At 40.7% G+C, this 20,619-nt stretch overlaps 1 long non-coding RNA gene across 1 annotated transcript in view; it reads right to left on the bottom strand.

The window, feature by feature from the left end:
- Positions 1–20,619, bottom strand: part of LOC115838282 — a 54,260-nt gene that overhangs the window by 26,431 nt on the left and 7,210 nt on the right. The gene's annotated exons all lie outside the window — the stretch shown is intronic.

Here is a 20,619-nt window from a genome sequence, read left to right as displayed (position 1 = left end):
GAAAGAACAAGTGAGGCACATCCACCTTTAAGAACACGACCACACTGATTTTCTGCCTGTCCTTTATCCTTCTCTCACTCTCTTCCTGTCCCCATATCCCAAATAAGTAGCCTAGAGTCATAATTATATATACACTACAAGGAATGTTAAAGAAAGCTCCTATATTGTGAAGAGTAAATAAAAATGCTTTGGACTAAAACTTTTAACGGTTCAAGTGTACTTCCCTGAGTATGGCCAATGACAGATAAAAAAGAAGCATCACCCTTCTGGGAACACACTAGCACTGGAGTGTAAGAAAAAAGGAAGACACAGTTAAGCACTTTAAGTCACAAAGGAAGTGCTGAAAACGTAAACTTGAAAAGACAGCAATACAGTCAGTGACTGACATTCTTTTATGTGCCACAACATACAACATGCTACCAGGGGCTATCATGATTCCATAATGAATAAAGGTCAGGGCTACTGCCTTCAAGCTATTTACAATCTACTGAGGAAGTAGAAATCCAAGTACAAGGCCACTCTGAGCAATTAAGAATAGCAGCAACAAAATTGTATATTAAAAAGCTTATAGAGTTCCACTTCTGGCATAACGGTGTGAGCAGCTCCATGGACGACCCTCTTCCCAGTGAAATTGGTGAAAGTTATTTCAATTAAAAAAAAACAGCAACCATTTAAAGTCTCTGGAAATGGTTGTAAGGGCATACAGCAAATGAGGAAGTACTTATTCAAGAAAATCTACTAAAATTCATAAAGCAAAGTCAAAGTCTGCAGTATTTGGATCTAGAACCACTTCCTCCATCTTCCCTCCCAGCACAGATCTCATGCCAGAGTAGAGTAGCCAAGAACACAGGGTTCCTTCTACCCCAGCTCCAAGCTCCTTTCTTCCTGGGAAGAACAGGATGTCGGCATCTCTTATCCTGTTCCCAGCTATTTTTGCTGAGGCTACATTCCAGGAGAATGTGGCTGAGAGGTGGGGGCTCCCTTCTTCCACCTAGCCCCCAACTCATGGGATGGAGGCTATGCCTTGGGTGTTGTGCCACCAAGAATACCAGAGCCTTGATTGCTCTGGCGTTACCTTGTGGGGTGGTGGTTCTATACCAGAAGAGGCAAACCTGGGAGACCTGGGGCTGACACTCAGAGGGAAGCTCACCACTTGTCTCCATCCACTGCGTCAGAGCTGTGGCTCAAAGATTTTTCCCAGGGAGAGAGGCAGGGCATAGAATAGGGGGCTTCAATTCTCCTGCAATGAAACTGACTTCATTTGCAACTGAGTGTACAGCAGTTCAAGCCTAGGCTGCCTAATATGCCAGAGAGAACCAGGGAAAGAGACAGCAGGGAAAGAGCCTCTTGGGGTCAGAAGAAATCTCAAACACTGATCTCAGGAACTATCTTCAAAGGAGCCGTAATTTGATTGGATCAGTTTGTGGAGCAATTTATGTTCCAGGACATGATTAAAACAACAGTGCAGCTGGGAATGGTGGCAGGCGCCTGTAATCTCAGCTACTCCAGAGGCTGAGTCAGGAGAATTGCTTGAACCTGGGAGGTGGAGGTTGCAGTGAGCTGAGACTGCGCCATTGCACTCCAGCCTGGGTGACAAGAGTGAAACTCCATCTCAAAAAAACAAAAACAAAAACAAAACAAGAGCAACCAGTCAACAATTAGTAGACCATAACAGGATGGTGTGGTCAAGTAAAGAGACAGCCAAGGAGAGCCTCACCAAAACCACTGTCATCCCAGGGTGACTGTGGGCATATACAAGCTTGTACCTCCGTGAAGAGAAACACTAGAGGCTTCATACTGCAGGGTGAGAATGGGGGTTGAGGAAATAGACTTCAGTAAAATAATCCAGCCAGTTACTAAAGCAGTAAACAAGCAAATAATAATAAAGAACCCTGGTGGAAGGGTAGTACCCACAATTGTTACAATATATTATCCAAAATGCCCAGTTTCCAACAAAAACTTAAGAGATATGCAAAGAAACAGGAAAGTATGACCCATACAACCACATGTCAGATTTAACAGGCAAAACCTTCAAATTAGTCATATAAATATGTTCGAAGAACTAAAGAAAGCCATGATTAAAGAAGTAAAGGAAGGTATGATGACAATATTTTACAAAACAGAGACTATCAATAAAGAAATAGGAAGTATAAAAAATAACCGAATCGAAATTCTGATGATGAAAGCACAATTGAAATGAAAAATTCACTGAAGGGCTTCAACAGTAGATTGAACAGGCAGAAAAAAGAATTAATAAACTTGAAGTGGGTCAACAGTGATCAGGCAAGTTGAAGAACAGATGGAAAAAAGAAGAATAAACAGTCTCAGAGAAATGTAGAACACCATTAAGTTCATCAACATTTACATAATGGGAGTACCAAAAGGAAAAGTGAACAAGAAAGGAGGAGAAAAAACATTAGAAAAACTCCCCAAATTTACTGAAAAACATTAATTTACATATTCAGGAAACTCAAAGAACTCCAAGTAGGATAAATGCAAAGAGATCCAGAAAGAGATTCCTCATAGTAAAATTACTGAAAGCCAAAGACAAAGAGAAAATTTTGAAAGCAGCAAGGGAAAAAAAACAACTCATCACTTACAAGAGAAACCCAATAAAATTAACAGCTAACTTCTCAGAAACAATTAAAATTAGAAGACAGTGTGGAAACATATTGTGTCCTTTGGTGATTGGTTGCACATATCTGTGAATATATTAAAATAACTGAATTGTATACTTTAAGTGGGTAAGCTGCATGGTATACAAATTATGTCTCAAAGCTGTCATTTAAAAAACTAATAAAATTAGTACAAGAATCAGGACCATTAACTAAGGTTCTGTTTGTCCTACAGTCAAAGTCAATTGAATATTTTTTAAAAAGAGCCTCCCATCACATAAATTTTTGGGGCTACATTTGGCTGTCTGGTGCAAAATTTCATTCAAATCCCTTCTGAAAAGCAAACAAAACGAACAGTAACAACAAGACACTTCCTATTAAAAAGTAGTAGTGGGGAATTTAAAGTCACAATGATGTAGAAATTTAAGCAGAAATAAAAGTAATACATTTTCTAACTATTCCCCACTGAATGCACAGATCTACTTAGAGTAGCACTTCATTTATCTGATATTATGGAGATGTTGCACATATAAAAATTGTTCAGATACATAGTATACCCAAACGTATAAAATCCTATTTTAACAGAAGCTTTTCTAAAACATCTACTTATTAGTTTTCTAATGTTACAGTAACAAATTATCACAAACTCAGTGGCTTAAAACTACATAAATTTACTATCTTATAGTTCAGTGGGTCAGGATTTTGACACAGGTCTCACAGAGCTAAAATCAAGATGTCATCAGGGCTGCGTTCCTTTCTAGAGGCTACAGGGGAGAACTCATTTCCTTGCCTATTACAGCTTTTAGAGGACACTCTTACTCCCTTGATCTTGGCTGTCTTCTTCCATCTTCAAGGCAAGCAACACTGCATCTCTCTGATCCTGTTTCTGTCATCACATCTCATTCTTTGACCCTTCTGTTCTGCCTCCCTCTTCCACTTTTAAGAACCCATGTAATTACATTGGACCCACCCAGATAATCCAGGATAATGTCCTTATTTTATAGTCAGCTAAATAGCAATCTTAACATATTCATAGGCTGCAGAGATTAGGACATGGACATTTCTGCCTACCACAACCTAATACACAAAATGTAACTCAAAATGGATCACAGACTTAAATGAAAAATGTAAAATTATAAAATATTTACAGAAAGCATAAGAGAAAGTCTTCAGGAACTAGGGTTAAGCAAAGAGTTCTCAGACTTGATACCTAAAGCATGATTGGCAAAGAAAAATGTGTTTTCATCAAAATTAAAGACTTTTGCTCTCAGAAGCATATCCAGGACAACTTGAATCTATGCTGCTGGGTTGTGGTCTTCAAACTTGGGCCAAATAAACGATCTACTTATATTTTTAAAAAAACTTCTGCTCTGAGAAAGACCCTGTTAACAAGACGCAAAAGCAAGCAACAGAATGGGACGAAATATTTACACATATTACACACGTGTGTAATATCAAATGCTGGAGAAGATGTGAAGAAACTATCACTCACACATTGCTGGTGGGAATGTAAAAAGGAATAGCTATTCTAGAAAATATTTTGGTCATTTCTTAGAAATATTATACATGTGATATTTATTATAAAACACATACCTGACAATGAACTTATATTCCAGAATGCGTAAGGAACTCTCAAAATTCAACAGTAAGGAAACAAATGACCTAATTAAAAATCAACAGATGGGCCGGGCGTGGTGGCTTGCACCTGTAATCCCAGCACTTTGGGAGGCTAAGGCGGACGGATCATTTGAGGTCAGGAGTTCGAGAACAGCCTGGCCAACATAGTGAAACCTGTCTCTACTAAAAATTCAAAAATCAGCTGGGTGTGGTGGCATGCACCTGTAATCCCAGCTACTCGGGAGGCTGAGGCATTAGAATTGCTTGAACCTGGGAGGCGGAGGTTGCAGTGAGCCTAGATTGCACCACTGTACTCCAGCCTGGGTGACAGCGAGACTCTGTTTCAAAAAAAAAAAAAAAAAAAATCAGCAGACATTTTATCAAAGAGGAACGCAAATGACAAATAAGCCCGTGAAAAGACATTCAGTATCACCAGCCATTGGGGAAATGCCAATTAAAACCACAAGATATTATTACATACTTATTATTACAATAGCTGAAATAAAAAAACAGTGAAAATACCAAATCATGGAGAAAGTGTAGAGAAACTATATCACTCGTACATTGCTTGAGGGAATGTAAAATAGTATAGCTATTCCAGAAAATATTTTGGTCATTTCTTTAAAAATTAAATATGCAACTATGACTCAGCAATTGTACTCCTGGGCATTTATCCCAGAGAAATGAAAGTTTATGTTCCCACTGAATATACTGAATATAACCTCCATATGGATGACTCATGATGGGATCAAGGGCAACAAATGTCATATAAAAAACATTTTTATTCTCTAAAAATCTCAGTGAAGAAAGCCAACTGACCATGGACCCTCTCTCCTCACCTCCCTGAGAGTTTCAGAAGACCTAAGACTTCTTGTGAGATGGATACTCCTCTCATCTGAAGTTTTGGGTATGTGTACTTTGGATAAAACAGTTTCTCCATTTTCTATAATATTCTGTTCTTTAAGTAAGAGAGTTATCAAACTGTTCTTGACAGAGAGAGATTTTAAAGAATGGGCAAAATTTGGCGTTTTTAAAACAATTACAGTAACAACTATTTTTTATTATAGATGGAAACAAAAAATCTTGTATTATCAGTAAAAAGCCTAGGAAACAGATTATCTAATACGAGTAACACTAGTCCTGGGAAATAAGAAAATGAGTCACCAATGACTTTTAGAAAAGAAAACACAGCAAGTTAATTTTTGGGTACGGGCTATTTAAAGTCCAGTGATTTGTCTGTCCATTTCTGTGACATACTACTGTTTTAATTATTGTAGGAAAATGACAGAAAACAATAAATATCAGCAGAATGATTCAATGATGGTAAATCTTTATATCTCTATTTATTATTTCTAAGCCCAACAACATATCAGCAGCAGCCATTTTACAGATGAGGAAATTGGGGCTCAGAAGCATTAAAGCGACATGCTTAGAGCAACATGGCCACCAGGGGGCAGTCAGGTGCATTGACAATGAGCACTCCAAGTTGATCCAGAAGCCAGAGGACAGGCTGGAGGGATGACAGCAAGAATGGTGCCCCTTCTAAGCCCAATCTCCTCAGCATGGCTTGCGAGGCCCAGTTCTGGCTCCCAGTCTCTCAGGCCTCATCAACTGCTGTTCCCCCCACCCCACTCCAATTATTTTGCATATACTATGCCCCATGTGATTCCAGGAATACATTCGTCTTGTTTCATACTTGCTTGCCAGCCTTTGCACAGGGCTCTTCCTTCTACCTACAATTCCTCCCCATGTTTTCCTTCACCAGCCCATTTTCCCCAACCCTGGTTCTATTCATTCACTGGACGTCCTCGATGAAGCTTCCCAGATGTCCCTCCCCCACAATTATTCACTCCTTTGCTTTCTATCCAAGTATCCAAGTACATGCAAAGAAGCACCTCACTTGCACCACAATATTCTTTACATCAAGCTTGTCCAACCCGCAGCCTGCATGTGGCACACGATGGCTGTGAATGCCGCCAAACACACATTCATATACTTTCTTTAAACATTGAGATTTTTTTTTGTGATTCTTTAAAGCTCATCAGCTATCGTTAGGTGTTAGTGTATTTTATGTGTGACCCAAGAGAATTCTTCTTCCAATGTGACCTAGGGAAGCCAAAAGATTGGACACTGCTGCTTTACATGGTCAGCGCTGTTGTCACTAGACCACAAGCATCTTGAAAGCAGAGACTGTGTCACATTCATTTTTTACCCCTAGCTCTTAGCACAGTATCCTGCACAAAATAAACAGGCAAAGGAATAACACACTGTGCTGCCCCCACCCAATCCTGTTTACCTAGCTAGCATACTGTACCCATTTTCCGGCTACTTCCTGTTGGCTGCTAATGGCTCACAATGGCCCCTCTCTTCCTAAGAACTGGGGATTACACTCTTCCAGTCTCCCTCCCAGAGGCAGCCTGCAGTCAATAATTGTTCTGCCATCACCTCAAACAGGCTATGGCTAGATTTTCTTAAGACCCTAACTGGCTCCTTCTTCCTTACCCTGTTACCCTCTTCCCCTTACAGGTTTCTCCTGAGAACATTCCTCAATAAATCATGTACATTTGAATACTGTCTCAGGTTCTGCTTCTAGGCACCCCTACTTAACATGTGAATCCTTATTAAGTGGTAATTTTAAGAATGTACTACTTAAGGTAAGTCCTAGAGCTCTTTTGTACAGCAGAGTGCTATAGTTAACAATACTATATTGTATACCTAAAAGTTTGCTAACAGGATAGGCCTTTATATTGTGCTCTTACCATGACAGAATAATAGAGCAAAGGGAAACTTTTGGAGGTGATAGATAGGTTTATGGCATAGATTGTGATGATAGTTTCACAGGTATATACTTATCTCCAAACTCATTTAGTAGTTGTTGTTGTTTTTGAGACAGAGTCTCACTCCGTCACCCAGGCTAGAGTGCAATGGTGCAATCTCAGCTCACTGCAACCTCTGCCTCCCGGATTCAGGCGATTCTCTTGCCTCAGCCCCTGAGTAGCTGGAATTACAAGCATGCTCTGCCACACCTGGCTACTTTTTGTATTTTTAGTAGAGACGGAGTTTCACCATGTTGGCCAGGCTGGTCTCGAACTCCTGACCTCAAGTGATTCACCCACCTTGGCCTCCCAAAGTGATGAGATTACAGGCATGAGCCACCACACCCAGCCAAACTCATCTAGTTGTATATATTAACTGTACAGCTTTTTGTATGTCAAAAAAAATTTTTTAAGAAAGAAAAGCCCCATAGAAGGACTAGCCCTCTTTAGTTGACCAGGCAGATCTCAAAGTCACAGCAGCCCAAGGGCTGAGCATGATGCTTGATGACACCTGAAAGCATAAGGCAAACGGTTGTTTTCTGTGATGTCCCTGTCACGAATATTCATTTAAGAACTAGAAGGGAAAGAGGCCCAATAAGGTCTGTGATTGTCAAAGTAACTTCTTGGAAGAAAAGAGGAATAAGGAGCATAAAAGAAAACAAGTAAATAATTTATTTGTACCATGAAAAAAATTACCTTAGAATAAAATGTTTTGTTAAGCAAAACTATAAATCAGTATAGTGTAATCCTGGAGTAACTGTGTGATGTGTCTCGATGTCTTACACTTGGTTATATTATTCAGCTGTTTATTTTCTAGTCCTCAAATCAGAGCACAGACTTTATAAAGGCATTCTTTTCTTTCTTACCTTCATTTTGGCAGAAACGAAATGTACACTAGACCTCACCTTGCACCACTGAGAACAGTAATTTGATGGCAGTTTTCAGATCTTATTCCTACTATTGTCTCAAGTACAATGATTAACAGCACAGTGATTTAACAGTGACTGCAAACCAGGCAAAATACAAATGTCTGGAGTAAATGTCTTCCTTGGGTAAAATACCCTTTTAAAGGAGGACTGTCTGGAAGTCAACCCAACTGGGATTATTTGGGACTGGAACCTAAGCCTGTGGTTTGGTGGCTACTTGACTCCCCATTAATATTCCCATGGAAGAACATGCAGGCCAAGGAAAGAAAAAGTGATTAGCTCAAACATAGCCCTTTCCTTTCCTACTATATACCCATGAGACATACTTTGGAAATGCATGGTCAGTGCAAGGGGCCCCTATTCACTGCCCTCTGCAGGTCCATGTAGCAGTTTAAAAAATAGTCTAATGCTCTACTTTAAACATATTCACACCGTTTGACCTAGGAATTCTATTTCTAACATTCGTCCTTGAAAATTAATACTGGCTGGGCGCAGTGGTTCACGCCTATAATCCCAGAACTTTGGAAGGTCGAGGTGGGCAGATCACTTGAGGCCAGGATCAGATCACTTCGAGACCAGCCTGGCCAACATGGTGAAACCACGTCTCTACTAAAAATACAAAAATTAGCTGGGTGTGGTGGCGGGTGCCTGTAATCCCAGCCACTCAGGAGGCTGAGGCATGAGAATCGCTTGAACCCGGGAGGCAGAGGTTGCAGTGAGCTGAGATCATGCCACTGCACGCCAGCCTGGGTGACAGAGCAAGACTCTGTCCCAAAAAAAAAAGAAAAGAAAGAAAGAAAAATAATTTGAAACACGGAAAATGATTTATGAACCAAAATGTCCATTAAAACTTCATAATAAAAATAATGAAACCGACCTATAACACAAAAGAGGAATAATTAAGGTACATTAATATTATGGTATTTCATCCAGTCATTTAAACATGGCATACAGGGAAACATTTATGCTAAGATGTTTTAAAATGTATAAAAATTGGTTTTATAGTGAAATTACTATACATGTATGAAATAAAATATATAGAAAGTAAAAACCATAAACCAATTTACTAACATTAGTTGCACTGAAGTGACAGATTTCTGGTTGATAAAAACATTCTTTCCGAATTTTTCCATTCCCCACATTTTTACAGTAAACATATAGGACATTTACAACCGGAAAAAATACTTTTCTAAGATTTCAAGATACCTGTTCCCATGTGACTCCCAAATGATTAAGCTGACTTGAAACACTGAAACTATAAAAGTGGCCATCGCTGTCATTCAAGATGGACATTAACCAGAGCTGAAAGAAATCCAGAAAAGTGCAATATAATCAATTAAACAGAGACATCTCTGTGTCATAAAGACAGTCGCACAGACTTTGCATTTTGGAAAAGCCAAAGATCTAAGCAGTGATTCTCAACTGAAGACAATTTTGCCCCCCAGGAGACATTTGGCAATATCTGGAGACATTTATCGGTTATCACAATAATTGATGCTACTGGCATCTAGGGTTAGAGGTCAGGAGGGATGCCGTTAAAAATCCTACAAGGCACAGAAATAGTCCCTTACAATGTGCAGACTTATCTGGCTCAAAATGTCAACAGTGCCAAGGTTGAGAAATCTTGCTCTAAAGGGATGAAACAGAAATCAATGAGCTATTAAGAAGAGTGTAGAAATGATCAGCTTGATTTTATTCACCCAATTATAGATTAAATAACAAAGGGGTATTCCCTGAAACCTAAAGGCAATTTTATCAAAAGGAAAACAGGACTTTCGGCCATGCTTAGGGAACTAACTTAGAGAACTCATCAGTTTAAGAAGTGAAACAAAATGAAAATGTAAACGAGTTCAAGAAGGACTGAGATAAAAATCAGAGATAATAAAAGTAATCCTTAAGGAAAGAAACATCTGAAAGTCTAGCTCCCTTAGGCTTTCAGGAAAATATTCAGAGCCATTATCAGAGACAGACATTCAGTTAAGCCACTGGTCAGACCACAGCAGCATGTTTCTTATATCCCGAAGGGTGAATTCCTGCCCATGTGGTCAAAGAACCTCCCAAACTATTTTCTTTTTTTTTTTTTTTTTGAGACAGAGTCTCACTCTGTCGCCCAAGCTGGAGTACAGTGGCGCGATCTTGGCTCACCACAACCTCCGCCTCCCAGGTTCAAGCAACTCTCCTGTCTCAGCCTCCCGAGGACTGGGACTACAGGCATGTGCCACCACACCCAGCTAATTTTTTTGTATTTTTAGTAGAGACGGGGTTTCACCATGTTGGTCAGGCTGGTCTCGAACTCCTGACCTCAAATGATCCGCCCACCTCGGCCTCCCAAAGTGCTGGGATTACAGGCGTGAGCCACTGCACCCGGCCCAAACTATTTCTTTGTTTTGTTTTGTTTTCTGAGATGGAGTTTCACTCTTGTTGCGCAGGCTGGAGTGCAATGGCGCAGTCTTGGCTCACTGCAACCTCCGCCTCCCTGGTTCAAGGGATTGTCCTGCCTCAGCCTCCCTCGTAGCTGGGATTGCAGGCATGCACCACCATACCCGGTTAATTTTGTATTTTTAATAGAGATGGGGTTTTGTCATGTTGGTTAGGCTGTTCTCGAACTCCTGACCTCAGGTGATCCACCCAGTTCGGCCTCCCAAAGTGCTGGGATTACAGGTGTGAGCCACTGCGCCCGGCCTGCTTTATGTCTTTTGAAGAAAAGGCCCCCAGTTCCAATAACTTTTAAAAAAATTTGCAGAACATTTTCTTAATTTATGTACATATATTTTAAAATTTCAGCTGGGCACGGAGGCCTACGCCTGTAATCCCAGCACTTTGGGAGGCCGAGGCAGGCGGATCGCTTGAGGTCAGGAGTTTCAGACCAGCCTGGCCAACATAGTGAAACCCCGTCTCTACTAAAAATACAAAAATTAGCTGGGCATGGTGGCAGGCGCCTGTAATCCCAGCTACTCGGGAGGCTGAGGCTGCAGAATTGCTTGAACCCAGGAGGCGGAGGTTGCAGTGAGCCGAGATTGCGCCATTGCACTCCAGCCTGGGCGACAATAGTGAAACTCCGTTTCAAAAAAAAAAATTTCAACTACCCAGATAAGTCAGCTTGGTATCTTAAGAATAAAAAGATATATACATGTACAAAACATAAGTCCCTTTAAGATAAAATACCATTTGCAGATAAGACCTCTTAAGAGTAAAGTAAATCAGTAAGAGATGCTTTTACTATGAAATACACAATTCTTTCTCCAGATAGAAACTCAAACAATTTTTAAAAACAATGATTTCCATTGTTTTATCTGCTGCTGTGAGTTGTTTCCACACCGAAATTTTTACCCACATGTACCCATTATACATTTACAATAACATCCATGTGACTTAAAGTAATCATCCCAATTTATTAGAAGGAAAAACAACCTTTATCCCAGGTTTTCGTAACAACGACAGGCATGTAAACCTCACATATAAGGTTAAACACACAGAAATGACCCCAAACTTACTAAGCAAGTTCAAATCCACTGCACACCAACTTTTAATACTGTGCTAATAGAGGGCAGGCACTGTACTGGCCACCAGAAAGAGGACAGACAAGGAAAAAACTGAGAAACCAAGTTCTTTGGCTCCCACAGAGCCAGGGTCACAGGACCAGGTGCACCAAACACTGTGGCTTGGGTGATCACAGCCTAAAACCGTTAACCAATGATGTGTGACAAACCAATTAGAGGGGGGTTTGAGTTAATCCCAAGATCAATCAAATAGGGTGTGGATGTGACATGAAGGAGGGAGGGTTGCTGTTAAACCCTCACCTCTGGTCAGATCAATGCCCATGGCAAAGGAGCAGTCAGACATGGAAGTTAACATACAAGTCAGTACTGACTTTGAAGGCAACAAAAAATGAGGGAAAATGAAATGGCAACAAATTTCTCTGGGGAGAAATCAAAGGGTCTCGCAGATAAATGCCAATACATGTTAAATCCCAAAAAAATGTATTTGGCCTCCCCAGCAGAGGTTCTCAACCCCCATTACACATGGGAATCATATGCAGAACTTACAAAAATCCCAATGTCCAAATTGCACCCATTACCAATTAAGTCAGAATCTCTCTCTTGGAAGAACCAGTTTTTAGATGGATTGCTTTTTCTGTTTTTCTGTTTTTGATTACACTGACTTTTGTTCTTTTATTATTTCCTTCCTTCACTTACTTTGGGTTTATCTTGCTCTTCTTTTTCTAGTTAAAGTGGGAGCTTAGGTTATTCTTTTGAGGCCTTTCATCTTTTCCTCATATAAGCATTCAGTGCTCTAAATTTCCTTCTTAGCACTCATTTAAGTTATGCCCCACAAGTTTTTCTTTTTGAGATGGAGTTTTGCTCGTCACCCAGGCTGGAGTGCAGTGGAGCGATCTTGGCTCACTGCAACCTCTGCCTCCCGGGTTCGAGCAATTATTGTATCTCAGCCTCCTGAGTAGCTGGAATTACAGGTGCCTGCCACCACACCCACCTAATTTTTGTATTTTAAGTAGAGACAGGGTTTCACCATGTTGGCCAGGCTTGTCTTGAACTCCTGACCTCAGGTGATCTGTCCGCCTCGGCTTCCCAAAGTGCTGCGATTACAGGCGTGAGCCACTGCGCCCTGCCACGAGTTTTGATACGCTATATTTTCATCTACATTCAGGCATTCAAGCCACTGTACTGATGAGAAGTGTGATGCTTAGTTTCCAAGTGTTTGGAGAACTTCTTGTAGTCTTTCTGTTTTGTTTTGTTTTTTTCCTTTTTTGAGACAGAGTCTCGCTCTGTTGCCCAGGCTGGAGTGCAGTGGCACGATCTCGGCTCACTACAACCTCCGCCTCCTGGGTTAAAGCAATTCTCGTGCCTCAGCCTCCTGAGCAGCTGGGATTACAGGCATGTGCCCCTATGTCCGGCTGATTTTTGTATTTTTAGTAGAGAGGGGGTTTCACCATGTTGGCCAGGCTGGTCTTGAACTCCTGACCTCAAGTGATCTGTCCGCCTTGGCCTCCCAAAGTGCTAGGATTAGAGGCATGATCCACCACGCCCAGCCGTCTTTCTGTTTTTGATTTCTACTTTCATTCTATTATGGTCTGAGAATATACTCTATATGATTTCACTTCTTTTCCATTTGTTGAGGTTTGTTTTATGACCTAGGATGTGGTCGATCTTGGTGAATGTTGCTTGTGCACTTGAAAAGTAAGTATATTACGCTGTTGTTGGGTGAAGCATTCTATAAATGTCAATTAAATCTGGTTGATTGGTGGTTCTTCTATATCTTTGCTGATTTTCTGTCTACTGGTTCTATCGATTACTGAAAAGAGGGGTATTAACATTCTCAAGCATAATTGTGGGTTTGGGTTTGTCTATTTCTCAATTCAGGTCTGTTGGGTTTTGCTTTGTGTTCTTTGAAGCTCTTGTTATGTGGTGCATACACATTTAAAATTGCTATGCCTTCTTGGTGGATCAACCCTTTGTATCATTCTTTTAGTCCCCGGTAATTTTCTTTGCTGTGATATCTAATTATCTGATATTAGTATAGCTAGCCACTCCAGTTTTCTTTTGATTGGTGTTTGCACAATATTTTTTTCCATCCATTTACTTTTTATTTGGAGATACGGTCTTGCTCTGTCACCCAGGCTGGAGTGCAGTGACACAATCGTAGCTCACCATAACCTCCAATTCCTGGGCTCAAGCAATCCTCCTGCCTCAGCCTCCCAGGTAGCTAGGACTACAGGTGTGCACTACTGTGCCTGGTTAATTTTCCATTTACCTTTAAACTCACTGTATCATTACTTTGAATTGGAATAGACTGAAATGTGTCTACTCCATCCTGTCTGGAATGGGAAGTTTGCTCTCTGCACTATTTTTGCAACTCCTGTCTAAATTTATTATCTCACAATCTCTTAACTCAAAATAAAAAATTAACTCAAAATTTAAAAATTAACTATTAAAAAAGCAAGTATATGATAAAAAGAGCAGTTTATTAATGTTCCTACATATCTGGAAAGTATTAACTTCAGAAAGAGAAAGAATCAACCTATCATTTTGTGAGATTTTCACTTACTGTACTCTTCCAGAGCAAGGAAACAAACAGGCTAAGAAATGGGTAAAACTTACAAGCCTGGGGGTAATTGGGAGGCTGACCCCCTATCTGTGGGCCCAGAAGAAAGCAAGTCACTTTGTAACAAGGAAGTATATCTATTTTTCCTCAAAAGATAAATATTCACCACACCTGGTATTCCTGGTTTTGCTTTGGGAGCAGGGAGCTGTTTTCTCAGTCCTTGCATTTTCTAGTCTCCCTGCATGGATTTTAGTCATTTCACTACTTATTAGCATTCTGAAAGGTTAACAGAATTTAAAATGTGTAACTTGAGAAGAAATAAAAGGCTAATCAGTTAGTTACAACACTTGTTAGTTCTGTAAAAGCAATTATGAGTGAGAAAGCTGGAAAGCACTGACTAAAATATGGCTTTCTGAGAATTAGTTGAGTTCAGTCATTTTTGCTGTTCATGCTCCAGTACCCGCCAGGTACCCAGGAAGCCAGATTTGGATACAGATAGTACCTGAGTCATTTGAGACAAAACAACAAGTTACCCCTGAATTGTTTTAAATGCTAACGAAAGAGATCACTAAAAGATCTAAGTCATGGATGGAACCTAATTACCTCCCCTTGGCCCTAGAAAACCAAAAACATCCGGATAGGAATATGAAACACAGAAGAAAGCAGGTTTTTCCTTTCTATTCATTTCTCCTATTATCTTAGCCCTATTTTAATTATTCTGAGTTAACACTGTCTTACAAAAATGGACGGATAAAAAATTAAACTCAAAATTTTGAAACAAAGAATCTTTGTTGCTGTGTGTGGAAAGTGACCATCTTGTCAAAAAAATACCTGTGAGCCTAGAGCATGATTGATTGTTCAATGTGATGAAACTTTCCTGGACCCTAAGCCTCAATATTTTGTTATCTGAAAATCTGCAGTTTAATTTCATCCTTCAAGATCAAAGGCAAATAAATTAACTTGGTCTAGTGATTCCACAAATCTCTAGAGAGCTGCCAGGCAAGGCAGATCCACAGAATAACTCATTAACTTATAATGCTTAAAGTAACTTTGGGAAAACTGTTAGGAATTGAACACAGGCTAAAACTCCTGAAGGCACTCACCAATGTATCTTTCTACACAGTTGACCAGAAAACAGCTAAGCTCTGCTTGACTACTCCAGTGACCAGGAGCTCACTATCTAACAAGCAATTCATTCTAATGTCTAGACAGCTCTAAACATATGGATGATTTTCTATGAACAGAAAAAATCTGCCTTTTAACTTCCAAATTCTGCCTTTATACTGGATTTCTTTCTGTTAACAGGTTCCAATCTCTCTACCTTTATTCCCAAACCATCTCTTGACCCTACTTCATTTTTCTCTAGCTAATATCCACTTTTTCTTTGCCTTCTCTTGCAAACTCCTCAAAAAGTAGTTTACAGTCTGTAACTCCTTCCTTACTCTCAATCTCTCCTTAATTGCTTCTATCTCACCAGAATTCTTGGAAAAGTGTGCATACTTCCCAACCCTCATCTTTAAGTATCTGTATGCTGCATTTGACACGCTGATCACTCTGTCCTTGAAACTACTCCTTTGGCTTCCAGAAGCTTTTTTCAAGTTCGCTGTGTTGCTAACATACTTTTTTTCTTCCTCTAACCATCTTGTAGGTGATGGTGGTTCCCTGAAGTGCCTTACCCACATGCTTATGGCTCCCAAAACAAGGTCCTCTGGTCCAGAGCTGGAGATAGAAAGGAAAGGCGAAGGAGACAGGAAGGTAGGAGGGAAAAGCAAAGCAAAGAAGGAAGGAAGAAAGAATAGAAAAGATACATCAACAAAAAGAAAAAAGTCCTGACAACCAGATACATCAACCTGGAAGACGATCAATACTGAGGAAAGTATGTTCTCTTTTCCACTAGTTATTCCTCCCTTCTAACTGGTCTCAGCTGGCACCTTCCTCTGTGCCATCACAAAATCTAGAAAAATCTCTGAACTCTTTCCTATATGTTACCCTGGAACATCCAATCAATTATTAAGCCTTGTCAGTTAACCTCTGAAATAATCTTCCAAATCAATGTTCCTTTCCCATCTCAGCTGTCATTTTCTTAGTTTAGGACCTATCTATTTCCTCAAACCTAGAATGCAAGAGCAGTTTCCTAACTGGCTTTAAAAGTCCTAATCTTGTTTTCCCCAAACTTACCCTCCACCCAACTGCCAGAGATCTATCTAAAACACAAATTGGATCATGTGCCTCCATGGCCGAGAGATTTCAATGGCTGCCCTTTGCTCCTAGGATCTTTATTAAGGTCCTCATCAAGGCCAACATAGCCCTCCACAATCAAGCCATGTCTACTTCTGCAGCTTTATCCCTCACCACATTCTGCCCCAGTTTTATGCTCAAACAACGCTGAACCTCTGCAGTTCCTACCTCTAGGCTTTATACCATCCCTTCTCCCAGGAGGGTCCTCTTCTTGCTTCCTCACTTTTAAAACATATAAACTAATTCTTATAAGGCTCAGCAAACACGAGCCTTATCCTTATTAAGGCACAGCAAATCTCTTCTAGGATGCCTCCCCTACTATGACTCACCCACACTTTGACAATCAACAGCGGTATGCTCTCAGAGTGGCCCATGTATAGTACCATCACTAACTTAAAGTATTTTTAACCACTAATATTATCAAATCTCCGAGAATGAGTTCCTACCAGGTATGGACTGGACTTTAAAAATTTTGTAATGGATGTTATTCTTCCTTTATCTCTTTGAAAATCTTCCAGATTTAGACAGTGAGCCAATAATACATTTGTCCCTGGTCCTAAGTCTCTCTCTGCTCTCCTGCCTGCCACTCTGAACAGAAGCAACATCTTTTTACTGTCTCTGTTCATGGGCAATCTCTGACTTCACAGTCAGGGATCATTTCCTCCATTCACTGAATGTTTTCATCCCATTATCTACAGAAATACAATTCCCAGTCATCTCTACCTTTTTCTGGACCTAAGAGTCCGGAATGTTCATAACTATAGGCCTGTAACTAATAATCCTCACTTATTGTCTGATCTGTTTCTGGTCCAGAGATTTATACTTTCTTGACTGCAGATATGTCTAATTTTTTACTTTATTATCACTTTTAAAGAAAGGAGATATGAGTTTAAAGTATGAAATCAGGGGGAGGGGGGAGGGACAGCATTAGGAGATATACCTAATGCTAAATGACGAGTTAATGGGTGTAGCAAACCAACATGGCACATGGATACATATGTAACAAACCTGCACATTGTGCACGTGTACCCTAAAACCTAAAGTATAATTAAAAAAATCTGAAAAATAAAATAAAATAAAATAAAGTATGAAATCAGAGCCATCATGACCAGAAGCCCTCAAGTTTAAATTTTATGACTATTACACAACCTTTTAGATCGGGGTCAGCAAACTACAGCCCATGGGCCAAATCTAGCATACTGCTTATTTTTAGTATGGCCTGGAGTTTAAGAATGGTTTTTACATTTTTAAGTGGTTGAAAACAATTTAAAAAATATTTTGTGACACATAAAAATTATGTGAAATTCATATTTCAGTGTCTATAAACTTTTATTGGAACACACCCATGACCATTCACTTATGCTGTTCCAGTTACTGATTGTTGTGCAACAAACAACTGCAAAATTTAGTGGCATAAAACCACCACCACTTTATCACTTCATGAATTTTGTGGGTCAGGAATTCAGATAGGCACAGCAGTGATGACTTTTTTCTACTCCACAATGTATGGGACCTCAGTTGGGAAGATTCAAACAGCTGGATCATCTGGAGATGTCTTCACTCATCTGGCATCTTTGACTGGGATAGCTGGGCTTAGCAGAGACTACCTCTAGAGTGCCTACCTAAGGCCTCTCTGGCATAGGTGGCTTCTCAATAGTCAAACTTCTTACATGGCAGCTCAGGAGTCCTAGTATGAGCGTTCCAATGAACAAGGCAGAATCTGAATTGCCTTTTATGATTTAGCCTCAGAAGTCTCATACTCTATTGTATTGAAGTAGTCACAAGCTCACCCAGATTTAAGTGGAAGGAGACATAGATCCTACCTCCTGAGGAGAAGAGAATAAAAAAAATTTGCAGCTGTGTTTTAAACCTTCATTTATGGGTTTCACATCATTTTATTGCAAGGATCCAGGATTAATGACTGATTTAAAATGTGATACACATCCAGGCCTCAGAGCATCCAAGCTTCAAAACAATTTAGCTTCACAAGAGGACCATCATCAGGGTCATGACATGTGAACAATTTTAATACTTTCCTATTTGCTTCTGGTCAGTCTTTAATTCCAAACACATAGAACACATGCGTTTTTAAATGTTATAGGAGTAGACTGGTGCCTTAAAAAAGAGTAATTTGTATCTGTGTGATAGATAGCAAAAATGGCCCCAATTCTTTATCCATGCCCTTTCCTTATGGATGCTCCTTGAATTCGGACTGGCTTTGTGGCTTGCTTAGGGCAATCGAGTACAGTATGAGGTGATGGTGTGCCAGTTCAGAGCCTAGCCCTCAAGAGGCCTTGCTGCTTCTACTCACTCTTAGAAACCTGACCAACTACCATGAGAACAAGTCTGGGCTAGCCTGCTGCAGGATGAGAGATGCATAGCTCTGTGCTCCTACCTCCTACCACTGCCCCAGTTGACAGCCATTGGACTTCAAAAGCAGAGCTCCCTGCTGACCTGTAGTTGACCACAGGCATAAGGGGAGACCAGCTGAGAACAGCAGAACTGCTCAGCTGAACTCAGCCCAAATGACTGACCCACAAAATGAACTAAGTAATTACTATTTTAAGCCACTAACTTTTGAAGTGGTCGTTATATAGCAATAGTTAACTGACAGAATTTGAAACACAGCTTTTAATGATTAACTGTAGAGTGGAAATTTCATCACATACCTCAGTCCTACTACACTAAATCACTTTGGGTACTAATTTTCCAAAGCAGGCATTACTGCTGGGATCCACAGAGGAAGGCACTGTAGCTAATGCCAAGATCACATATGGGTCAAGCACTTGACCCAAAAGAAGTACATAACAGCAGCCATACAAGTAGCAAATGTCACTCTATCTGGAAGTTTCTAATCCTGTCTGATGCCAAGGCAGCCATAAGGTACCTCCCCTGTCCAGAGATAAGCGTGGCACCTGCAACCAGTGGTTAACTATTTAACTGGAATGTCAGAGTAACACATCAGAGCACCCCTGTAATCCCAGCACTTTGGGAGGCCGAGGCGGGTGGACCACAATGTCAGGAGTTCGAGACCAGCCTGGCCAACATGGTGAAACCCCGTCTCTACTAAAAATACAAAAATTAGCTGGGCGTGGCGGCAGGCACGCATAATCCCAGCCACTCAGGAGGCTTAGGTGGGAGAATCGTTTGAGCCTGGGAGGCGGAGCTTGCAGTGAGCGGAGACTGAGCCAGTGCACTTCAGCCTGGGAGACAGGGCAAGACTCTTTGTCCCAAAAAAAAAAAATTAGTTTTTATTAGGTTGAACCATATGAAACTGCCATTGTTGCAAGTCAAAATGTTTGTGTATCAGCAATTTCATATGGTTCAATCTAATACTGCAGGATTTGGCTCATGAACAAAAATGGGCAAAAAATAAAAGCTTCCTTCCTTTGCTTCTCTTAGTCTCCAAAGCCCTCACATATTCTAGACAAGTTTAATTCCTATGAACTTTTTTTTTTTTTTTTTTGAGACAGTCTCCCTCTGTCGCCCAGGCTGGAGTGCAGTGGCGCAATCTCGGCTCACTGCAAGCTCCGCCTCCCGAGTTCACGCCATTCTCCTGCCTCAGCCTCTCCGAGTAGCTGGGACTACAGGCGCCCGCCACCACGCCTGGCTAATTTTTTGTTTTTTTAGTAGAGACGGGGTTTCATCGTGGTCTTGATCTCCTGACCTCATGATCCGCCCGCCTCGGCCTCCCAAAGTGCTGGGATTACAAGCGTGAGCCACCGTGCCTGGCCTTAATTCCTATGAACTTTAAAGGACATATATTAAGAAATACATAAAGCCTCGCTTATAAATACTTTTTTTTTCTCAATTCAAAACACCTAGTTTCCTTTAGGAGTTGTATTCCACTTACCAGACTTAAGGTAATTGGCCTGTGGGTCCCCAGTGGAGTATTAGGTCTCTCTACCTACATCTCAAATTTCTAGATCAGATCTGAGCACCCTCTTTTCATGTACCATTTGTACACAGTGAACCAGGATTCCAGAATGTTGTTTAACACAAGAGGAAGTTGTTGACAAAAAGGTATTCTGATTATTACTATCAGTGTGGGCTTGGTGTCAGTTGGGGGAGGATATATTTGATTTTACTCTAGTTTCTGCTTTTTCTGCCCGAGAGTTGCAACCAGATGGCTAGACTATCATCTCTGGGTCTCTTGTCAGTCAGAGCAGGAGAAGCCTAAGAGGCAGGATTCCTACCCCTGTATATGTGACTAGAGTGGTGAGGCAGTTTTCCTCCATCTTCCTGGGCAGCCACAACAAGACCCTGTGAGGAGGCGCAGGTGCTTCGAATAACTGGCACTCTCCCAGGCCACAGCCAAAGCCACATGCTCAGAACAGAGGCTCAATT

Source organism: Nomascus leucogenys, chromosome 14 (genome assembly GCF_006542625.1).
Source record: "Nomascus leucogenys isolate Asia chromosome 14, Asia_NLE_v1, whole genome shotgun sequence".
NCBI lineage: Eukaryota > Metazoa > Chordata > Mammalia > Primates > Hylobatidae > Nomascus > Nomascus leucogenys.
This window is presented reverse-complemented; position numbering and strand designations above follow the sequence as displayed.